At 34.9% G+C, this 22161-nt stretch overlaps 1 protein-coding gene across 2 annotated transcripts in view; it reads left to right on the top strand.

Moving 5' to 3' along the window:
- Nucleotides 1-22161, top strand: part of SHOX (short stature homeobox) — a 59613-nt gene that overhangs the window by 21299 nt on the left and 16153 nt on the right. The gene's annotated exons all lie outside the window — the stretch shown is intronic.

The raw sequence follows: 22161 nt of genomic DNA, 5'->3' as shown, positions 1-22161 counted from the left end.
AACCCTGGAAATCCATTTCTGCAAACACAATATTTGATACACCACCATGAAGTTTGTATAACTGCTTACGAGCACAGCATACTGAATTAGTGATGTGTTAATCAAACTGATTACCTAAGATGGTGAAAAATATCTTATATTAGTTACATTTTATGCAGTTATATGCAGCAATGTGGGCCCATCACAGCAAGTGTGGCCTTTTTCTGGCTATGAAATTCTACAGCTCTGTCTGCAAATACAATATAATTTTTAATATGTGGGTTTATTAAACAGTCAAAATGCATTAGAATCTCAGACTCGTATACTTGAGTTACAACTTATTTCTTAAAAATATTCCTAAAAAAGTAATTGTGCATGACACTTCAGCCCCTTTGCAACAATAGAGAACAAGCAAAGTATATTATATTATATTATATTATATTATATTATATTATATTATATTATATTATATTATATTATATTATATTATATTATCTCAACATATTGATTCCTCCTGATTGACTAATTAAGCAAGGCTCCTCTTGCCTTTAATAAATACTAATATTTTTACATTTATTTAAACGTTAAATGTCTCTATACTTAGCATTTGATACTCTGAAACATATTCTATACTCTTTTTACCACTTTTGTTTCACTTGCCTCAAGGGACCATTTCTACTCTTTTTAATTGCTATCATTTTTATACATTTCATCATCATTGGTAGAGCTGATATCCCCTTTATTGTGTTTTATTGTTTTTATGTTTATTAAACTTGATGATAAAGCACCTGAATCAAGTTTGAAATTACCATTGAAGCTGAAGGAATTCTGCACGCATTTCACTAAAGTAAAAGCCGCCTGTTCAGTCAAAGACAGGTGTGCATGCATACCTAACATGTTATGTCTATAAAAGCTTGTAGTTCTAATGGGGTGAAGTACACATGCTGAAACAGGAAAGAAAAATGGCAAATTATGACATTTACGTCTAGCTAAATGTTATTTATAGACACAGTTGTATGTAAAATTTTGTGGATAGTAATGGATGATCATAACTGTAATCTTATCAAGCAAAAACCTATTTAGGTGAACTTTAGAACAAAAGGCTATTTAAGCAATTGTTATAAAACAGCAAGTTACCTTAAGTGAGCTAAGAATAACTGACATTACCTTGTAGCATAATCATTAGCAATAGCTTATCCTATTTATTATCTTAACAGCCACAGTCCTCTAATTGTGGTGCCTAAGTGGTAATTTTCCTTCCCGTCATTACCACACGTGACGTGGAAAGGCTGCAGAGGTGATGTACAACAGCTGTGTAAATTAGAATGTAGGCACGCTGTACATGTCCACCTGCATATAGTAAGAGTTGTTGATTAAAGCATTGCCTAGCAGTTTCTGGATTGGTTACTGAAATTTACTGTCTCCCTGGCTATATCATTCCATAAGTGTGTCTACATAGCAGGAACGTGGCTCACTAGACAATATAATCATATACCTTTTGGCTAGCTGCATGATAAACTAAAACTTTTTTCATGTATTTGACTGGGTAGGTCATTCATTTATTTGTTAATTGGATAAACCTAACAGACAAAAGTGATCTGAGAGCACTGCCTGACTAACTAACATGCCCATACGTATAACATAAGGTAAACTTAGACCAAAGGAAGTAAATTCAAGAATCCAAGAAGAAGCTCATGAGCAACACATAGCCATTATCTTCTGCTCCCTAAATAATTTATTTAAGTTTACAAATAAGTTGTGCTCAGACTCTGGACATTGTCATGGAAGTATTCTGATACTGGGAGGCAGGCAGACTAAACAGAGTAAGGGAAGATGGCAGACGAAAGTGAATTGCCCATCAGAATGATGAATCATTATGATGAAAGGGGCATAACATTTTAAATCAAAGAGTGTACCAGAAAGTGTAAGGGATAAAAAGTAGTGAGATATGATGAAACAGTATAACCTGATATATGTAGCTAATATATTTAGAAGGAGTTGAGTAGTGCAGATAGGTAGCTCTAGCACTTATACTAGTAAATGCAGCTGATATATTTATAAAGACAAAGAATGCATTAGTACAACTTCTGATATAGGCAAAAGGATTGTGCACTGGTCCACAGCTGAATGCATATACGGTGGGATATTCTCACAGAAGACTGACTAGCAATGGCATGCCCATACTATGAAAACACTGTGGCTGTACACTAATCCCAGGGTACATGCACATACTGGGAAAACACTGTGATTATTTACCAATTCTAAGCTGCATGCACACACAATGGAAATATTGTGATTGCACACTGATTCACAGCTGCACACATGTACTGCTGAAATACCATGACAGCATACTGACCAACAACTACATATGCATACTATGAAAACATCATGCCTGTACACTGATCCCCAGGAATATGCATCTACTATGAAAAAAACTGTGGTTGTACACTGATCCCTAGGAACATGCATGTACTGTGAAAACAATTTGATTGTACACTGATTTACAGCAGTATGCATATATGATGAAAACGGTTTACTATCAGAATCTGGAATAGGACTCGGTCGAATGATTATATCATCGACCCATGTCTGCAAAAACTTTCAGCCTCGAACTCCAGTAATGTCGTAGTACAAATCAAATGCAATTTTGGGACAAGTATTAACATGGGTTGAGATAGGGGTAAGATTTGTACTTCAACAATATCGGGGTTCGACATTGTCACTGTTAGACCCCCAGACTTCATTCAAAGTGGATTCAACTGAATTCACTTTCAGATTCTAATTGTAAACCAATGAAAACACTGTTATTGAACACTTATCCACAGCTACACATATACTTTGTGAAAACACTGCAACTGTACATTAATCCACAGCTATATGAACATTGTATGAAAACATTGCAACTTTACATTGATTACCATCTGCCTCCATACTATGAAATGATTACAACTCTTCGCTGAGCCATGGTTGCATGCATTTACATGTATAGCTGCACATATGCATGCATGCACTGTGAAAAGAATGTGATTGTGCAGGCATATATTGTGAAAATACTGCAAATATACACTGATCCATATTTGCTTGTGCATATTGTGAAATCACTGCAACACTTCTTTGACCCATGGTGGGTTCCATATACTTGTACAGTGATCCATGGCTGCATACATGTACTGTGAAAAATTGTGATTGTACACTGATCAACAGCTGCATGCATCTACAGTCAAAAAGTGTGATTGTACACAGAGCTACATCAGCATACATGTACTGGGAATACATTGCAGTTATACACTGATCCACAAACTGCATGCATATACTCTAAAAACTTTGTGACTGTACACTGATACACATCTGCCTGTGCTTACTGTAAAAATATTGTAGCTCTTTATTGTTCCACAACTGCAGGCATACACTGTGAAAGTGGTGGACTGTACAATGATTCACAGCTGCAAGCATATAGCAGGAAAACACTGTCTCATTTCTGAATCAGCTATAACTTGATAGGACAGGCAATCTTCAGTGTTGTAAGATTAATCAATATGGAATGAATGTTTATTGCATAGTACTAATTTCTACAGGTGTGTCAATGTTTGTTTCATATGCTATGATATTTACGACTAGAAGCTGGAATTCTGAGATGCTAAAAATTCAGAATGGAGAAATGGGCTAGATAAGTTTTTATAAAGTTTAATTAATGTAGCAGTCTACTAAAACCCATAGTCTACTTTTTATCAGTGCATCATACTTTACTTACCACAGCCATCTTACATTTTTGATGTTAATTTTGTAAAAAAGAGTGCAGTATGTAATTAGCAGTGCATTTGTTCTGTGAAGACTATTTAGTCTAGTGACCTGAAACAATATTTACTCATATAAGCTGAGTATTCTGAACAGTTATGAGTGTGATGCAAGTAAAATAAAACTGAAAACTCACATTTGCAATATAATTTCCCAATAAATGTTTTACCATAATTGAAAGAGTTAGCAGTCATACAAATGTCTTTAAATACATTGTTGATGCATACTTTGCTGATGGCATGGGGTTTAATAAAACTGAAGTCAATTTTTCATAGATCAATAACTATACAGTTAAATTCATGCACATATTTCTTTGCAGATTGTATTTGTAGTCATAGTTGGCCTTAGGCATAGGCCAACTAGGCGGCCAACTAGGCGGCCGCCTAGGGCGCCAGTCTAGCAGGGGCACTTTTCCAGTATTTATTTGGTGTAGATAGACCAGGATGGGGGCACCAGGTAGTGTGGTGGAGGGCACCATGGAGTCCTTTTGCCTAGGGCACCAGTTGACCTAGGGCCGCTCCTGTTTGTAGTTATGCACTTACTATATATAGATATATACAGGATATATATTAATGGCTGGAATCTTATTTTGTATATCTTTTACAATATGTGGTTTTATGTGCAATATCTTCCTTCTGTGCAAGACATTTAATATATGACAATACCTACATGCATTCTGATTATCTAACTTTTTGCCTTTGCTGGTTTTAGTGTATTTTTTGTACATAATTTTGTTGGAATTTTTGTTCAGTTAGGGTTGTTGCTTTACTCATAGTCAAACGGATATGGCTTTTTCATATAGCTTTTATACATATGCATTTAGTGGCAATTTTTGCTGATATTGTACAAGTATATATTCATTTTTTATTGGTACAGTATCTTTTGAAGGCATTATGCATTATCTTATCAATGCATTTGCTATAACTGAAAATACATGTTCCTGCCTAGCTTATTAATGAGATACTGAAATCTGTTTGCTGCAGGGGTTTAACTGTATGGTGAGACCATTTCATTTTGCTACTTTAAATTTTTTTTTTATTTGCTTAATATGGTTTATTCATAATTTCAACAGCAAATAGGTAGAGAGGTGGACATAAGATCACATCACTTTCATGTAGTAAAAAAACAGCCAGGAACAGAAAGTATAATAAATAATACGTAAAGGAGGAGTCTTACCAAGGATAATGGGAATGAGAACTCAAAATACCATGTTAAACAAAAGATCAAGAAACAAGGACGGGACATAATAACGATCAAGTGGTGCACACTAATACAGCTCTCTCAAGTTTCTAACATTTTCTGTGTAGTACATATATAATGTACAAACAGAGAGCAGTGCATGAAAAACCTTCCCCACAAACAGAGTCTAAAACACTGACTAATGTGGCATTCATTCTTGGTCACTGTGGACCACAAACTAATAATCATAAAATAAAGTGGTAGTACATATCCAGTGTGAAAACTTAATGTAAAAGCTCAGAGTATACTAGGATCCCATTGCATACCTCTACAAGCATCACCTAAAACTTAGTAGTTTGTCGTTTTAACTTGGCATGAGTGTCAGAGGCCAAAGCACAGAACATGAACAGTTATTCTCCCTTAAAGCATGTAGATTATACTTGTTATGCTCTAAGAGAATGTTAAACAAAAACAAAAAAGCTTTGAGACAGAGTATAAAATGCTGTTCTACCTATAAATCATCTTGTCTCATGTACCTATGAGAATGATCAGCTTAAATATTATATCAAATCTCAGACTTCAAGTCTATAACTGGTAATAGAGTATCCTGCTACCAATTATTAAGTATTATCCAACAGGCTAAAATTATTATGGAGTATATAATTGCTTTATGCACTTCGGAAATCAATTAAGTAATGCATTCAAAACACAAACTTCACTACTTAATGGCATGCTCGTATCATGTCAAAAATCTAGCTTTACAAAAATGGCATCTCAGAAAGATCTCATACTGCTTCACTCATAGATTTATGACATACAGATCAGCTAAATGTTGACATCTAAGGCACTGACGTAGGTAGGCTGAGATAACAATGACTAATTTACAATGAAGCAAAATAAATTTTGTGCCAGTGCCCAAGACAAACAAATGTAGGTGCGGTAATAGTGGTATTTCATACTGCTGAGTTTCTCAGGATTAATAATAGATCATGGGGAGTGCATGTTTACTTGTCTGGAAATAATTACTTTTTGCTAAACAACACCATGGTGTTAATGCTAGCTGTAATAATATAGAGAAACTCTCTTTTATCATAGTTTGACAAGCTTGTCACCAATACATTTTGGCCTATATTATTAAAACATTATTAAGTGGTAATGCCATGAAGACGCCCTCATATGGTATTTATTGTATCTTATTGTGCAGAGCTTCATATAGTAGACATAGAGGTCAATGACGGCTTCATTGAAACAGACCTCACAAGTTTTAAGACTAGGCCATTTAACAGCAGGACTATAACTGCACAGAAACCTGCAGTGATACTATGTTGCATGCAAATATCTGTACCTGCTTAATACTTTGTAGGTTAGTAATGTGTAATGTATTTGCCCAAAATATTTGCATCATTACATTCTAAGTATCATGCAACTTAAGTTTTTATATATCTATTGGCTCAGGTCATAGCTGTAAAGGGTTCTTGGACCAGTCAATTCAATTAGTTAAAAAAAAAAGTTTAGTAAATAAACAAAAGAAAACAACAACAACAACAAAACCAACACATAAATTGATACATAAATAATGAAATAAGTAACTTTGTTGCAAATGTAGTATATGCACTTTTATCAAAACTGATGCCTGACAAGATTTTTGTGTAGATGGGTTACTTGCAGGACTACTAATGTGGTTGGTATACTTTGTTGTAAGTGGATGTAATTTTGCCTGTATAGGAAGACTAAAATGACAGTTTGGCATTAGTTTGAAGGAACACTATCCTAAGGTATTTAACACTCCTCTCATACACCATTATAGTCTGCCAGAATTCAGATCATGATGGCTTGAGAGCTGGATCCTTGTTTCCAGTTAAACATTTTGATGGGGAAGGAAAAGATGTTAAACCAATGTAGTGAGATATGATGAAACATGTTTAATTTTTTTCATTTTAACATAACTCCCTTAGTGTGAATTAAATAGGAAGACCAACTTCAGAAAGTTAATGGTTTATGTCTGATGTACTGAATCTAAATAAATAACTATACAGATGTCCACATATATGAAAGAATAATCAGAAAGAAATAATATAATAGATAATAACACATTATGCTTAATGAACCTTCTGTACAGTTCAGATACCATCTATACAATATTCTGACATATAACAACCAATCAAATTCATAGCAATAAAAATAGTCTACGTTTCAGAATGCTGCATGAACAGTTGTAGAAGAAGTTGATTGGATAATTAAATTTAATCTGATTTACATTTTATTCTCTATGAAAGCAACTTTTCTACACAAGAAGTAATACAATAGGCAGTATTTATTAAATGTTGGAGTAATAATATGGAGGGTGGATAAAATAGGTAAAGTAAAGTAAATACTGACTACAGGAGTTAAATTAATTGTCCTACCTTTGCTTTGTAAATTCTATGTTTTTTAACTGCTTTTCATTAATTTATTTATAATTTGATTATTTACTTGGGCCATTTCAGAGCTGTGTGAGAAATGGAACCAACACACACTCACACACACACACACACACACACACACACACACACACACACACACACACACACACACACCAGTACCTGAGTTCGGAATTGCAGCAGCTTTGTTCGAAATAATACAAAGTCCCTTCTTCCTGCAAGAGCAAAACACACACACACACACACACACACACACACACACACACACACACACACACACACACACACACACACACACACACACACACACACACGCACGTGTACACACACACACACACACACACACACACACACACACACACACACACACACACACACACACACACACACGCAGACACACCCACACACACGCACGCATACTCTGTCACTGATACATGGTATACATACCAAAAGACAATTTAAAGGATCATCTATTCACTTATGAAATGCTTTTTGAATGTAAGACTAAATTGGAGCACATATTGAAAACCAATGAGAAATCACAAAGGACTTGCAGACACTGCAGAGATGGCATCCGGCCAAGAGCTGAGGTAGAGAATTAACGATGCAGGAGCCTTTACCACTGTGCTACTCTTCTGACCTATGATAACTACATTTAAATTCTTGCAGCTGATTGTAGGTTTTTCCAAAATATTTAATTCACTTTAAGTACTCTTTGTTTAAAATACGAAACCATAATTTACTATTTGCTGATTTGTCTTTGAAGTGGTCACCATTTACAGTAATAAACACAGTTTCTATAAATATCAGAATATTTTAATACCTCATGCTATCATGTAGTCTTGCATGTACCTCCAGTGGACCAAGATATGTATTACCTCCTATGCATCCCTTTATTTCCAAGTGTCTTGTTTATTCTGAAGGAAAATTTAGGGAGTCAAGCAGTCATCTAAATTAACTGTGAGCAGCAAAAAGCATTTATTTACTCATCACCTTTAGAATGTCCATGTTTGCCCCCCCCCTTTAAATGTGCGCATATATGAGCTTGGAGTTTGGTCTTATTTTATATTTTTTATGGAAAAGAGTTCAGAATGACTGTTACTTCTGTGATTAATTTAATGTCCACAGATGTTCTCACTGCAATGATCTAGTTGCCTTCCCTCTCAGAATTTTCTTTTTTTATGCTGTATTTTGGCACCTAATCACATATTCAACTCAACAGCATTACCATAGTAAAAGAGAATTTGAAGGCAGATATTTCTATGACTAACTGTTGTCTCCATTGCTGAGAATATATTCATCTAGGAAAATTCTTTAACACAATTGTTAAAGAAAAGTAGAACAAGGTCTCCATATAAAATAAGATGTTAAAACTCTAGTAGCAGATAGATTTGTTCTTCAGTAACAATTGGCACTCTTACACATAGCAACAAAGACACTTCATGATTCATGACAACAGTATTACTACTATGCTACTATTACTACAGCACTACTATTACCACTATACTACTATTACTATTATATGGCCACACATTCTATATTTATAATGATGATGCCAACAAATTTGTTTTCTAATATATGGAATGACAAATCTTATTGACATCAGCTTGCAAGATATTGTAAACAATAAGTAATGTTTTGATTATATTCTGCTAAGTTTAGTATAGTGATCCTCTATATTTTAATTGGCACATGTTATCATCATTCTCACAATATTTATATTTCAAAGGAATACTTTTATAAACGGGTGAGGTGTGAGCACAGATGGCTTATCCTGAGCAATTTGTAATATGTACTATGACAAGTATTTTTAACAACTTGATATGGGAATAATTGATTCAACATACAAGAAAATACATTGCTGAGTAGACCATAATACTTTTTTACATAATAGGTTGGTATGAAATAGTATGAAAATAATTGTTTCAATATGCAAGAAAATAACTTTGACGTAGAATATAACACTTTTGACTCATTAGAGCCAGATACGAAAATGATCATGAGAGAGTTCATTTTCCACATAACTTTTGACTGTGCTAAGGGTATATTGGACAGTTCTATTTGTAACATATACGCTCTGTCGTGTGACCAAAGTAAGGATGCAACAGTGGAGAGAATAATTATTTATCAGAAGTCTGTGACTTCCATAAATAAATTTGTTCTTAGGCATTACTCAAAAAAGCATACATTACTCAGGAACAATAATTTGCATGGTTACATTACACTTATATATGGTTTTGTGCATAATGTTAGCAGAATAAAACAGAAATGTTGATTTTTCTGTTAACAATACAAGGCAGTATTATTACTGATAGTAGTTGGATTATTTATTTAATACATAGCATGTTTGTAGGTCTTTTCATGTGTTAATGAGTTTAGAATTATACTGAAGAAATGATTAAAGCCAAAAGAGGAGAGAACATCAGTTTAAAATTATAGTCAGTTGCTAAAATACATGAGGTAATTAAAGGTCACGTTACACGCTTTTGTGTAGCAGAGTTACACTTTATGTTATATTATATTTGTCTTTCTACTTTTCTTCCCAATCACATCCTTTCCCATTTTTAAATTAATTTCATGTTTTGTCATTCACTGTTTCCACTTTGCTTCTTTTGTATATTTAAACATTATTTTTCTGATATACATTTTCTCTTCTGATATCACATCTCAAAAAAATAATACCTAGATGCAAAATTCAGTTTTGCAGCTTTCAGAGCACTGAAGTAAGATTTTCTTCCAATTAATTTTAGAAGTGTTAATGTGCACATTTAATTTCTGAAATATTTAGTTAATAGACATAGATATAAACAGAGTAATATCTAGTAACTTCCTGTTCTGTACAAAAGGATAAAAGAGCAAAATATGTCATTAAATTGATTACATGGAAGCACTGTAATTTGTTATTGCATATTTTGTTGACAGATAAAGTTTCATATGTCTTAAAGTGATACAAAGCAAAATATGATGCTCTAAACCATACACAAGGCAAGAGTTCACTTTAAGACATATGAAACTTTATCTGTCAACAAAATATGCAATGACAAATTACAGTGCTTCCATGTAATCAATTTAATGACATATTTTGCTCTTTTATCCTTTTGTACAGAATATGTCATATGTAATATGCCAAGCATTTTTAACAACTTGATATGGGAATAATTGATTCAATGTACAAGAAAATACATTGCTGAGTAGACCATAATACTTTTTTACATAATAGGTTGGTATGTAATAGTATGAAAATAATTGTTTCAATATGCAAGAAAATAACTTTGATGTAGAATATAACACTTTTGACTCATTAGAGCCAGATACGAAAATGATCATGAGAGATTTCATTTTCCACATAACTTTTGACTGTGCTAAGGGTATATTGGACAGTTCTATTTGTAACATATATGCTCTGTTGTGTGACCAAAGTAAGGATGCAACAGTGGAGAGAATAATTATTTATCAGAAGTCTGAGTACATAGACAAGCATGCAGCTGAACTAGAATAGGGTCAGAAAATTCTATTAAGGATTATAATGAAGTCTTTAAGTTCTGAGTATTCTAACATATTAGTACAGGTGTGTAAATATAGTGACTGCTGGTTACACAGTGATCAAGGTTTAATATGACCCACAAGGACAGTCCTTGTTGATTAGCTAACAGATAGATCTGTGTATTTGAATTTATAGCATTTGCTGAGTTAATAAACATGAATACCTGTTTTACTGCATTATAGCATGGAGCACAATACCTAACTTAACTTAATACTTCTCTGAAGTACAAGCTAACACAGAAGGTCTTTGGCTAACAAAGTCTACAGATGACTGCAAACTAGGAGCCATAATCAAAACTCCTAATGATGTGGACATGTTACAAAATGGCCTCACTGAGACAGATGCCTGGTGTCAAAGCCATGGCCTGAAGTTCAATGCCAAAAAATGCATTGTCATCCCCTTTGGTAAAAACTCTGTACCCATGATCTACCACATAGCTGGTAGTCTACTTAACACCGAAAATGTGATGAGACCTTGGGACACAGGTGGACAGTAGTCTCTCCTTTGATAATTACATCGCCACAGTGGTCAGGAAATCCTTCTATGTGGCTCACCTCATCACAAAAGGTTTCTCATCCAGAAAAAAGAGGTCATTGTTCCCCTCTACTCATCACTCATTAGACCCATTATAGAGTACAACGCTCCTTTTGGTATGTACCTCACAAGACATCTACAACAACTGGAAAGGCCACAGAAATACCTCACAAAGAGGACTACTGGCCTCAAACAGATGCCTTATGCAGACCGTCTCAAAAAACTCCAGCTTTACTCCTTCACATATCACCTACTCAGAGGCGATCTCTGCCTAACATACAAAGCTATGTCAAACCCAGAGCTGCTGGACATGCCCCACTTAAAGAAATCCCAATCTCTCCGAGCTACACGCTCTAGGGTCCTAAACCTTATCACCACAATAAACAGAACATGCTGGAGGGATAGATTCCTGTCCCAGAGACTTCTCATACTCTGGAACAGACTACCTATCCATGTCAAACACAGCTCCTCATTAGCACTCTTCAAGAAAAATCTTGACGATTGGATGGGAGATAAGAAATTCACCCCAGGGATCACTTCTGTGGCTCTGCTCGACAGGAGCACAGGAAAATAATTTTCTGGGGGGCGAAAGCCAGGGTACATTTTTGGCTAGGCTTATATAGGCCCTAGGGCCAATAGCCTAGTACCCTCCTATGAACCTATGAAGCTATAATCTGAAGAATAGGTATACAAAAGCCTCAGAGTCCCCCCCCCCCAGAGAAACGGGTTATTTTATTAAAGTTCTGCTTTTTGTCATTGGTTGCCATCTAACACAGATAATAGTTTATTAGCCTTATTCAAAGTTACTACTCAACAAATAAAACTGCAGGTCTTCAGATGATGAGTCCCTTTACCTAAATTGCAGTTTCAGTATTACTGTTACTGTTCACGTTCATGATGCTTAGCTACAGCAAGGAAGCCCCACTGAATTATTAACATAGGTCTTTGACTGTTGTGATAGACTACTACTTACATTTGTACCTTGCAGAATTTAACTTGTCTGTCATTTCTGAAATTTTAGGTTTCTTACTTTTAGTTCTTGTTGAAACTAATATGTTTAGTTTTGGTGTTATTTTCTCTATTGTTTTTGTCACTATGGCATTTGCCATTACTTAATTTTCATTTGTTCCCTCCTCATCAGATTATTGGATCAGTATTACTATGTCGTTTGTCATGACACCCAATCTGCCAGGAGCTCCTACAATTACAGATGTGATCTGAGTCTGTCTGACATCCCCAACCACGTTATTCTCGGGAGTTTGCTTATGTTATAACCACGATCTAGCAAAGCCTATTCTTCTTCAGGAGTGAGTCAGTTTAATACCAGAAAACATAAAAGTAAAATGAAGATGATATTAAGTAGCTCGTATCTCCAATGCTTGCATATATACATATGCAAGAGCATGGAGAGGTTTATTTTCAATGTAACTTCCACCCATACCTAACCTGTTATAAATATCAAGTCTTTATGCATATCATGGCATAAATGGTATATATTAATAATCCAGGATATGTCACACCATTCTGCTTTTTTCTCTGTACCATTGTCTACTTTTTTGGTATACTATTGAAATTATTCACGGTGTGCACATTTTATTTATTTGTCACAACAGATTGTAAGTATACATACAAATGAAACCTTTCAAATAAGTCTTTGAGTTTTGGTAACTAAGCGGCTTCTGAGAAATTTTCCAAAAGGGATAGACTGTGATACTGAGTATTTATCTGATATTTTGTATCCAATAGGTTTCCTCTCTTTTATGTTTAGATCATAAAACAGGGAAGTAGATATATATTTTTTTCAGATACCCTGTTTCTATTTTTTTATTAATGTTTTCTTAGTGGCAAAGTCTGGCTGGACCTAAAAGACATTTTCAGTGAGGACCCAGGGGAAAAAGCTCCACATACATGTACTTACAATATATGTCTCCATGTATATCACCATACAAAATATTTAAGATAGGAGAGACATTTGCAGCTCACAAACAAGGGTACAGACTAATAAAAGACATTCCATAAACAAACCATTAGATATCATTGGCAGCATTTGAAGAGGAAGAAGTGCATTGTGGGAAATATACAAGTACATATTTTAATAAATAAGACAAGAATGCAGTAACTAGCAGAGGTGAAAGTGTGAAGGAAAGTAAGAGTCAAGAGTGGAGCAAAGACAAGTTTTTGATATGAATTCCTTTAGAGTGGCTTTGAATGTTTGAAGGTTAGTGTTACATCTGATGGGTACTGGGATACAATTCCAGTTTTGTTACTACAGTGCGGCTTCTTCTTAGGTAAGTTGAAGTTTTTGTATATTCAGTTTGAGGAAGAATACCAGCCAAAGCAGTCAAAGATGTTGCACCTTAAAATAAAGTTATTTATAGAAAGTACTGGAATGTTCAATTCTTTTGAAACAAAAAGAAGATACAAACATTAAAAGGAACAAAAATCATATACTTTAACAGATAGAATGTACAATGCAGTAGGCTGTATTCCTATGCATCCCCACTGTGTGTATTTGTGTGTGGGGGGCTAAACATCTTCTTACATGATATATACTCCCATTATAATCATACTGTAGTTTACAGTACAGCAGCATTTTTAAATTTTACATTCAGTGCTATAAAAAAGTGAAGGAAATGGGGAGCTGTCTTAGGCACCAATGTTTAGGAAGTTCAGATCACTGAAAAAAATCTTTCAGCTTACAAGCTATGACTTGTGATAATTTATAAACAACTTGTAAATTGTCTACTTGTCTGTCCATTCTGTTTTTTTTTTAAGGTAAGTAACCTGTCTTAAAAAAGGAGACAATTAGACAGTTGACAAGCTGTCTATAAGCAATCAAATCATCACTTAACTGACAACTTGTAAGCTGATATACTTTTAAAAAGTTTCTAAGATAATCAGGGGAGTACCAAATAGTCATGCTGCCCAGGGTACAAATTCATGTGCTGCTATTATGGGTAGAGACAACAAGAAGTTAGTATGTTTTGAGTCTGGGAATATAGTGATATAGCTTCCCACTTACAGGACTACAGGGGGCATAACCCTCTTATGTTATGTACTTCAGTTCTCAGTTGGGGGTGCCCTCTGGCAGAGTCTGCATGTTTTCCATCTGTCCATGCTATTTTTGTTAGTTGCTTCAGTTTCCTCCCTTATGCCAACATTTTACTGTAGGGGAACTTCTAGCTTCCAAATTGTGCATAATTGTGCTTGTCACATCAGAATATGTCAGATGGAGAGAGAGAGAGAGAGAGAGAGAGAGAGAGAGAGAGAGAGAGAGTGTGTGCGTGTTTCAGGATCGGCCTTAGGCCAAGTGGTGCCCTAGGCAAAAGGGCTCCACAGCGCCCCCACACACCACCTGGTGACCCCATCCTGTTCTATTTACACCATTCAGTTTAATGGAAAAGCACCCCTGCTAGAGCAGCACCCTAGGCAGCCGCCTAGTTGGCCTATGCCTAAGGCCGGCTATGGCGTGTGTGTGTGTGTGTGTGTGTGTGTGTGTGTGTGTGTGTGTGTGTGCACGCACATGCATGCTTGACTGCAAGCATGTGCATGCACACAAGACTTGTATCATTAATTTTTTTTGTTTGTTTTGCTTTGCAACTACTGAGTGATGGTAAAACCTTCAGCACCAGTGAGACTCTGCAGTGAATAAAGCAGGTAAATGGAGAATTAATGAGTGGATTTTTTTAAGAGACCACGGATTCAACAGATGCAATATATTCTGTTAACCTCAGTTTTCTCTGTGTGGAAAATTCAGTGTTTTGGAGTCATTGTGTTGTATTGTTTTAATGCAATTCTTTCTTTCATTGCGTCACCTGCAGTTTCAAGTGGAATTGTTTTATAGGTCTTTTCCAGTACTGCTATGTGATTTCAGAAGAATTTAAGACTATCCCCTTCTTTCCATGTTTTTCACATGCTTTTCACCCTACATCTTGTCATCAGGATGAATTGTCATTCCATGCTTTAGTCATTATTGTCCATGTCTGAAATTTTGCACACTAATTTAAGTTTTCATCATAAGTGTCCTGCAGAATAACGGTTTCTGAAGAAAATTAGGGTGTCATTTTAAAAAAGGTTTTATCAGTTTTATGTGGGAACATAACACAGCCACAAGACATACTTTTCCCACATTATTCACAATAATACCATTTTATATTAACATAATCTTCAATGACAATATATTTATTGCCCAAAACAAGAATTTATTTCAGAAAACTAGTAATATTTTCATTCTTGCATTTATTGAATACACTGCTAACTAAATCTACTGAAATAGAATTTTACTTATTTCATTTCTTAAATTTTTGTGGCAATTCGCATTATATTTTCTTTACACCTGTTCGCACTTGAAAACATGTTTTCCAAATCCTTAGGCAATGACTATGTCTCAGTAGCAAAGATTTGTACATCACTGTTGTAGGGTTTTTCATTCATTGCTTGCTTTCAGTTACAATCACTGTGAAGTTAGTTTTTTTTCATTGTGACTGTGCCAGTTTTCTCTAGGTACTTCAGTTTCTCCACAAAAAAAAAAAATTCTGCTCAATTGGTTACCCTAATCAGCCCACATATATTGCTCTTACCCTTGTTGCTGTAGTCTGTGTAATGGCTGAAGAAGGATACATACATGTAGGTTGGATGATTCAAAACAGCCAGAATGGGTAAACATTTTAATTTTCAGCACCTTAGCATAATTAACTTTGCCAGAATCCTTGCAACTAGTGACATGTTTATTTTAAGCTGTAGCACTGTGAGTTTGTTACTGTAACTGACAAGTTTTTTATTCTGCAAGCTATATCTCAATAGCAGTACTAGAGAGTAGTTAAGAGTGAAATGGTTAAAGCTTTCCCATGTAAATTTAGTTAGTACATAGGACAAGATTTCTACATGCGATTATATGTATAGCAGCAGTGGACATTCTAAGAAGGTTAGTTATTCTGCCCTCTAAATTGCTCTAAATTAACATTGGTCCTATGAAAAAGTAGCTCTGAACTATTCAGAATTATTCTTTTATGAAATCTATATGAAATTTGATTTCATTTTTTTTAATTGACAAGTTGCCTAAATTAAAAGACACACCTCACAAACATGGCGTGCATCTCAAATTGCATTTTTGGCACAACAAATAGACAGGCTACTTTGAGGGAAATTATACACACACACACACACACACACACACACACACACACACACACACACACACACACGTATATATATTTATATATATGGGCCTACTTCGCATCACCTAAGTCTCATTTGACTGAATTTCATTTGAATGAGACCAAATCACCTAATTTTCAAAATACTAAAAACTCATTTGACTGAATCTCATTTCACGAAATTTTAAGTCATAGACATGATGTGGGTTTCCCTTGACCTATGGCTTGCTTGTAATAAAAAGAATTACTGTAACTTAAAGTGCTGACTGTCAGAATACCAATAGTCACTTAGAAAGAAGTGTTTTAGTGTTTCTAAATGTGTCTCTTTACATTTTTATGGGAAGTATCTCAAGTAATATGGCGGATGTTTTGTGCATTCCCAGCAGTAGTGGCAGTGTGCAGAGTACTGTAAGGAAAGTAAAAGGTATATGCCCTTTTCCCCTCTATAGTGCGATCCTGGAGTTAGTAAATATAGTTAGGGGGTGTGGGGGGCATAGCCCCCCACCTAGTTTGGTTTTATATTGTCTGGTTTCTGTTAAGAGGGTAAGTAAATAGTTTTTAAATTCTGGAAAGAGGCAGCCATTAGTGTTGTAAGTGTGTACGTCTATGGTTTAAAATTTAGTCTTTTGAAATTTAGAATTGTAAGCTTTTAGTGAAATGAGATTCAGGCAAATGAGTTTTCAGTATTTTGAAAATTAGGTGATTTGGTCTCAGTCAAATGAATGTCAGTCAAATGAGATTTAGGTGATGTGAAGTATATATATATATATATATATATATTGTTTGACTTTTCAGCTTTTCCCGGTTAGGGGTTGCCGCAGCGGAACTCCGGTCCGCTAATGATTAGCAGTCGATTTTTTTTTTTATGGTGCCGAGTTGCCAGCCTGATGCCCAACCTTCAGCGAATGCACGCCCATATACACACACACACATATATATATATATATATATATATATATATATATATATATATATATATATATCTATAGCTATCTATATCTATCTATCTATATATATATATCTATATCTATCTATCTATATATATATATATATATATATATATATATATGACTATGTCATGAAAGGTAAGAAAATCAAAAGAAAGAATCACAAATGGTAGAACAAAAATGAGAGGATCACAAAATTGGGGTGAATTACAAAACACTGAATATTTGTCTCCCACTAGCCCTATATGAGTAAATCACAGCTACCAAACCAAAATGGAGTGTTGTCTTGGCAGTGATACTGTTAGGGAAAGAGTTCTTAGTAACATAATGTGTAGGGTTAGGGTTAGAGACATGCATAGATTTAGGGTTACAGCTAGCAAACATGATGGACAGTTCACACTGGGAGCATAATGCCAATGTCATGCCATAGAAATCTTGCTTGTAACTTTTTTATTCAATCACAGTATACTTACCAAGCACATGGTAGCCTAGTATGAGGATAATTAGGAAAGCCGTAACTGAAAATGAAGAAAAATTTCACCCCTCTGCTAAATTTTTGAAGAAACAAACCTTTTGTCAATCGTCCATCTTTTTGTCAAGTATCTTAATACACAATCAACAACAGCTTAAACATCGATAAACCCAACAAATGTAAACATATCAGCTCTGTTGTAGCTGTTGAGTCAACAGATGTGTAGTACATCAAACTTTGTTGTAGAAAAATCTCTGCAGTTCCCACACACACACACGTGCACACACACGTGCACACACACACACACACACACACACGCACACACGCACACACACACACACACACACACACACACAAAAATAAAAAAATAAACATTGCATTGTGAGAACTCTAGTGAGAATAACCTACAACAACATACAATGGTAATAAAGATGTCTTTATTTTATAACCCGATAAAGATTATGTATTCATTCCAGGGACTTGCATTTTTTTCTTGCAGCCAATATCACTTAAAAATCATAAAGTTTTAGTGGCTTATATTCCACAATCCTCAAATATATAACCATTAAAATTTGTTACTCTTTTGTACTGCCCAGCTTTGAATAATTCTTCTTTATTTTTCCTTAGAAATCTACAGTGTTTCTAAACTAGGAGTAATAAAATGTTACAAAGACTGGCCTTCTATTGCTTGTCAGCTTAAAATTAATTAAATTTTGTTTCATATTAGTCCCAGGGAGATAGTCTGTGGCTTTTATTGATTAAGACTGAATCACTTGCTTCTGAATGTACAACGTTGGAACTTTTAATGGTAAAAATGCAATAGTATGAAATGTACATGTCCAGATGTCAAAATGCTAGGCGAAACATATTTCAGAATGTCTGTCTGATTAATATTAATGGATGCAAAACTTTAGTATAGCAATGATTGTGTGCAGAAACGTACAATGTCACATTATACAGATGCACTAATTATTGTATATCCTAAAAATACCACTTGGAAATACTGAAAATATTTTCTACCCTAAAAATGCTCTCCAGAAGTAATGTGCTCAGTGTACGATTAATTCACTACAGTTCAAACATTTTTTAAGAATTATTTCTGTTATTATGGAGAAGGGTAAGCCCCTTGTACTCCCCCTTTGTGTGGAACTGTGCATTACGTACCATTTATTTATTTATTTATTTGTCTTTGTGTACTGTGAAAGTCCGACTGGGTAATACCCATTTATAGTGGAGGCTTGGGGAGAAAAGCTTCATTTGCTTACACTGCATTATAGTAAATTCCAGTCAAACACAGAACAGTTACATTTCTATTAACATTTGTACACAAACAGTAGTTACATATATATATATATATATATATATATATATACATTATAAGATTTTACAGAGGTGGAAGTTAGTAAATTGAAAGCACACATGCAGCTTAGTGGATTATACAGGTAGCAGTTATGTATAAAAATTGTTTTGTCATTTCAGTAAGAGGTTGACAATATTATGTTTACGGAGAGGATTTGGATAGTCTTAAACAGTGACAAAGTTTTAACCCTGTGATGGGCATGTGCAGGACCAGGATTGGTTAAGATGCTGTTTAAACAATGCTTTAAAACTACTGAGTTTGTCGGAGAGTTTTATTTGCATGGGGATACTATTCCAGAGTTTACCAATGCATTGGGTGTAGAGCAAGTCTCCTGCAACATTATTTGACTTATTTGTAAGTAATAAGAATTTGTTGCTAGAATAGATGTCCCTTGGTGGACAGTAGGGTAGTAATACGTTTTGTAGTGTAGGGCATTTTTCTAGATGATGAAATAATTTGTGTGCTGTTGTCAGTTGTATTATGTTAGAAAGTTTTGCAGTTCAAGTCAGTTTAATTGCTTTAAGCTACCACAATGGTGGGTCCTATGATGGAGACTGATGACAAATTTAACTATTTTATTGCAGCAGGAAGCAAGTTTCTTTCTTTGAATATTGTGTATAAGAGTCAGCAGTAAGAAGGTGGTGTCTAGAGTTTTTCTTGCAATATCTGCAAGGAGTCTATTGATCTTATAAAGGGAGTCTAGGTTTTGAAGTGCAGAGCTAATGGTGCACAGTATATGCTGGTCATAATTGAGATTGTCATCTACTATAATGCCTAGAAGTTTAATGCGATTTACAGTTTCATTGACAGTATTATTTACTGACTTTATGGTAAAAAATTGCGTTTGCTTTTGATTTTGGTAATGTTTTGAGGTGAAAAGCATTAACTTAGTTTTCCTGGGGTTGAGTAGGAGGTTTGATTCTTTGAGCCAGGTTTCTACAGAGGAGAAAGATTTTTGCGTAATGTCTTGGAACTTATTTATTGTTGAGGCTGCACATGTTAAGCATGAGTCATCTGCATACAGAACTAAACAAGCATGGTGAGTGGAGGTGTGAGTACCCAGGATAGAGCCCTGAGGGACACCTATAGTAACTGGTTGGAAGGATGAGTAGGTCTGTTGCCATTTAATGGCTTGTTGCCTTCCAGATAGGTAACTAAGGAACCACAACAAGGAGTATTGTGAAAGTCCTATTGAGGAGGGTTGAATGAGCAGTTGCTAGTGTGAGATGGTATCAAATGCCTTTGACAAGTCTAAGAACATGGTGGACATGAAGCAGAAGAACACTAGAAATGCACTGTTTCACACTGTATATAAAACTTTAATTCAAAAGGAAACAAAAGCAAAGCTTTTTAGCAGAGCTCTTTCTCAATGTTTGAACATATACCAGTAACTACAATTTCTTTAAAAACCACAACCAGCCAATCAGAACAAGCAATAAATTAACAAATAATTAAAGAATAATAATATCAAATAATATGAGCTCTGTCTTTTAATACAGTTTTTATACTATTATGTAAATTTAAACCTGGAGGAAAATCAGCCCTAAAATAAGTTATCCAGCTATACTCTGCAACTTCTATGCAATTAGCTATATCACCACCTCATAAACATAGTTGTACAACTTGAATAACCCTAAACCTAAATCTATGTGAATTACCCTCTAGGGCAATATGTTTATATAATGCATTAGTTTCTATACATCTACACATTTCAGACAAATGAGAACTTGTGCACTCCTTTAGATTCTGATTAGTTTCCCCTATGTAGAAACAACTACAGGAAATGCAATTAGCTAAATAAACTACATTTTCAGTAGAACATGTAGCATGAACCCTAAATTCAAACTCTTTCTTTGTTAAAGGATGACAAAACAAATTATCTGTATTAATATAATTGCAAAAACTGCAATTAAATCAGGGCTTAGTACCCTTCTTGTATTCTTAAAGTATCACATATCATTTTCAAATCTTTATAACATTAAGGTTGTTTCAAGTTCTTCTCCCTTTTATAAGTTAAACTTGGTTTATCACCAACAACATTCTTAACATCAGGCTTAGATTTGAGTATTGCCCACTTTTTATCTATAATCTGTTTTATGATTCCTGTATAATTATTATATTTCATGACATACCCAATCTTACATATATTGTTATTACTTTTCTATATATTATTTTTAGCATATATAGATGTTTCCATTTAATGGCTTGTTGCCTTCCAGCTAGGTAACTAAAGGCGTTTATATCATGTTATTGAAAGATGAAAATAGCAAACACTATTTTATCGCCCCCAAACCATCTAAACATGAAAATATCGAACATTCAGAACAGCGAATTTTTTCCCATGGAAAAAATTTGCTGCTCCGAAACACATACACACACCACAAGCACATCAAACAAACAGCAACCACTCACATACACTTAAATTCCTACATATAATGGTACACTAAACTAAACGTACACTACTATCTACCCACTTACCTTAACTCAAACCCTAACCCTAAGGTCCGGCACTATCGCACACTCACCTAACCCGCGCCCTAACCCTAACTCACTTAAACCACCCCAACCCTAAAGTCTGTCACTATTGCACACACGCTTAACCCGTGCCCTAACCCTAACTCACTTAACCCGCCCCTAACCCTAACGTACACACAATTGCACACTTACCTGAAACCAACCCGTAACTTTCCACCACAGCGCTAAGAATAGTGAAGCCACAGAAACGACCAACCGAATTCTTTCCCGAGGAAAGAATTCGCTGTTCTGCAGCTTCAC

Source organism: Protopterus annectens, chromosome 5.part0 (genome assembly GCF_019279795.1).
Source record: "Protopterus annectens isolate FY-2018-M chromosome 5.part0, PAN1.0, whole genome shotgun sequence".
NCBI classification, from domain to species: domain Eukaryota; kingdom Metazoa; phylum Chordata; order Ceratodontiformes; family Protopteridae; genus Protopterus; species Protopterus annectens.
This window is presented reverse-complemented; position numbering and strand designations above follow the sequence as displayed.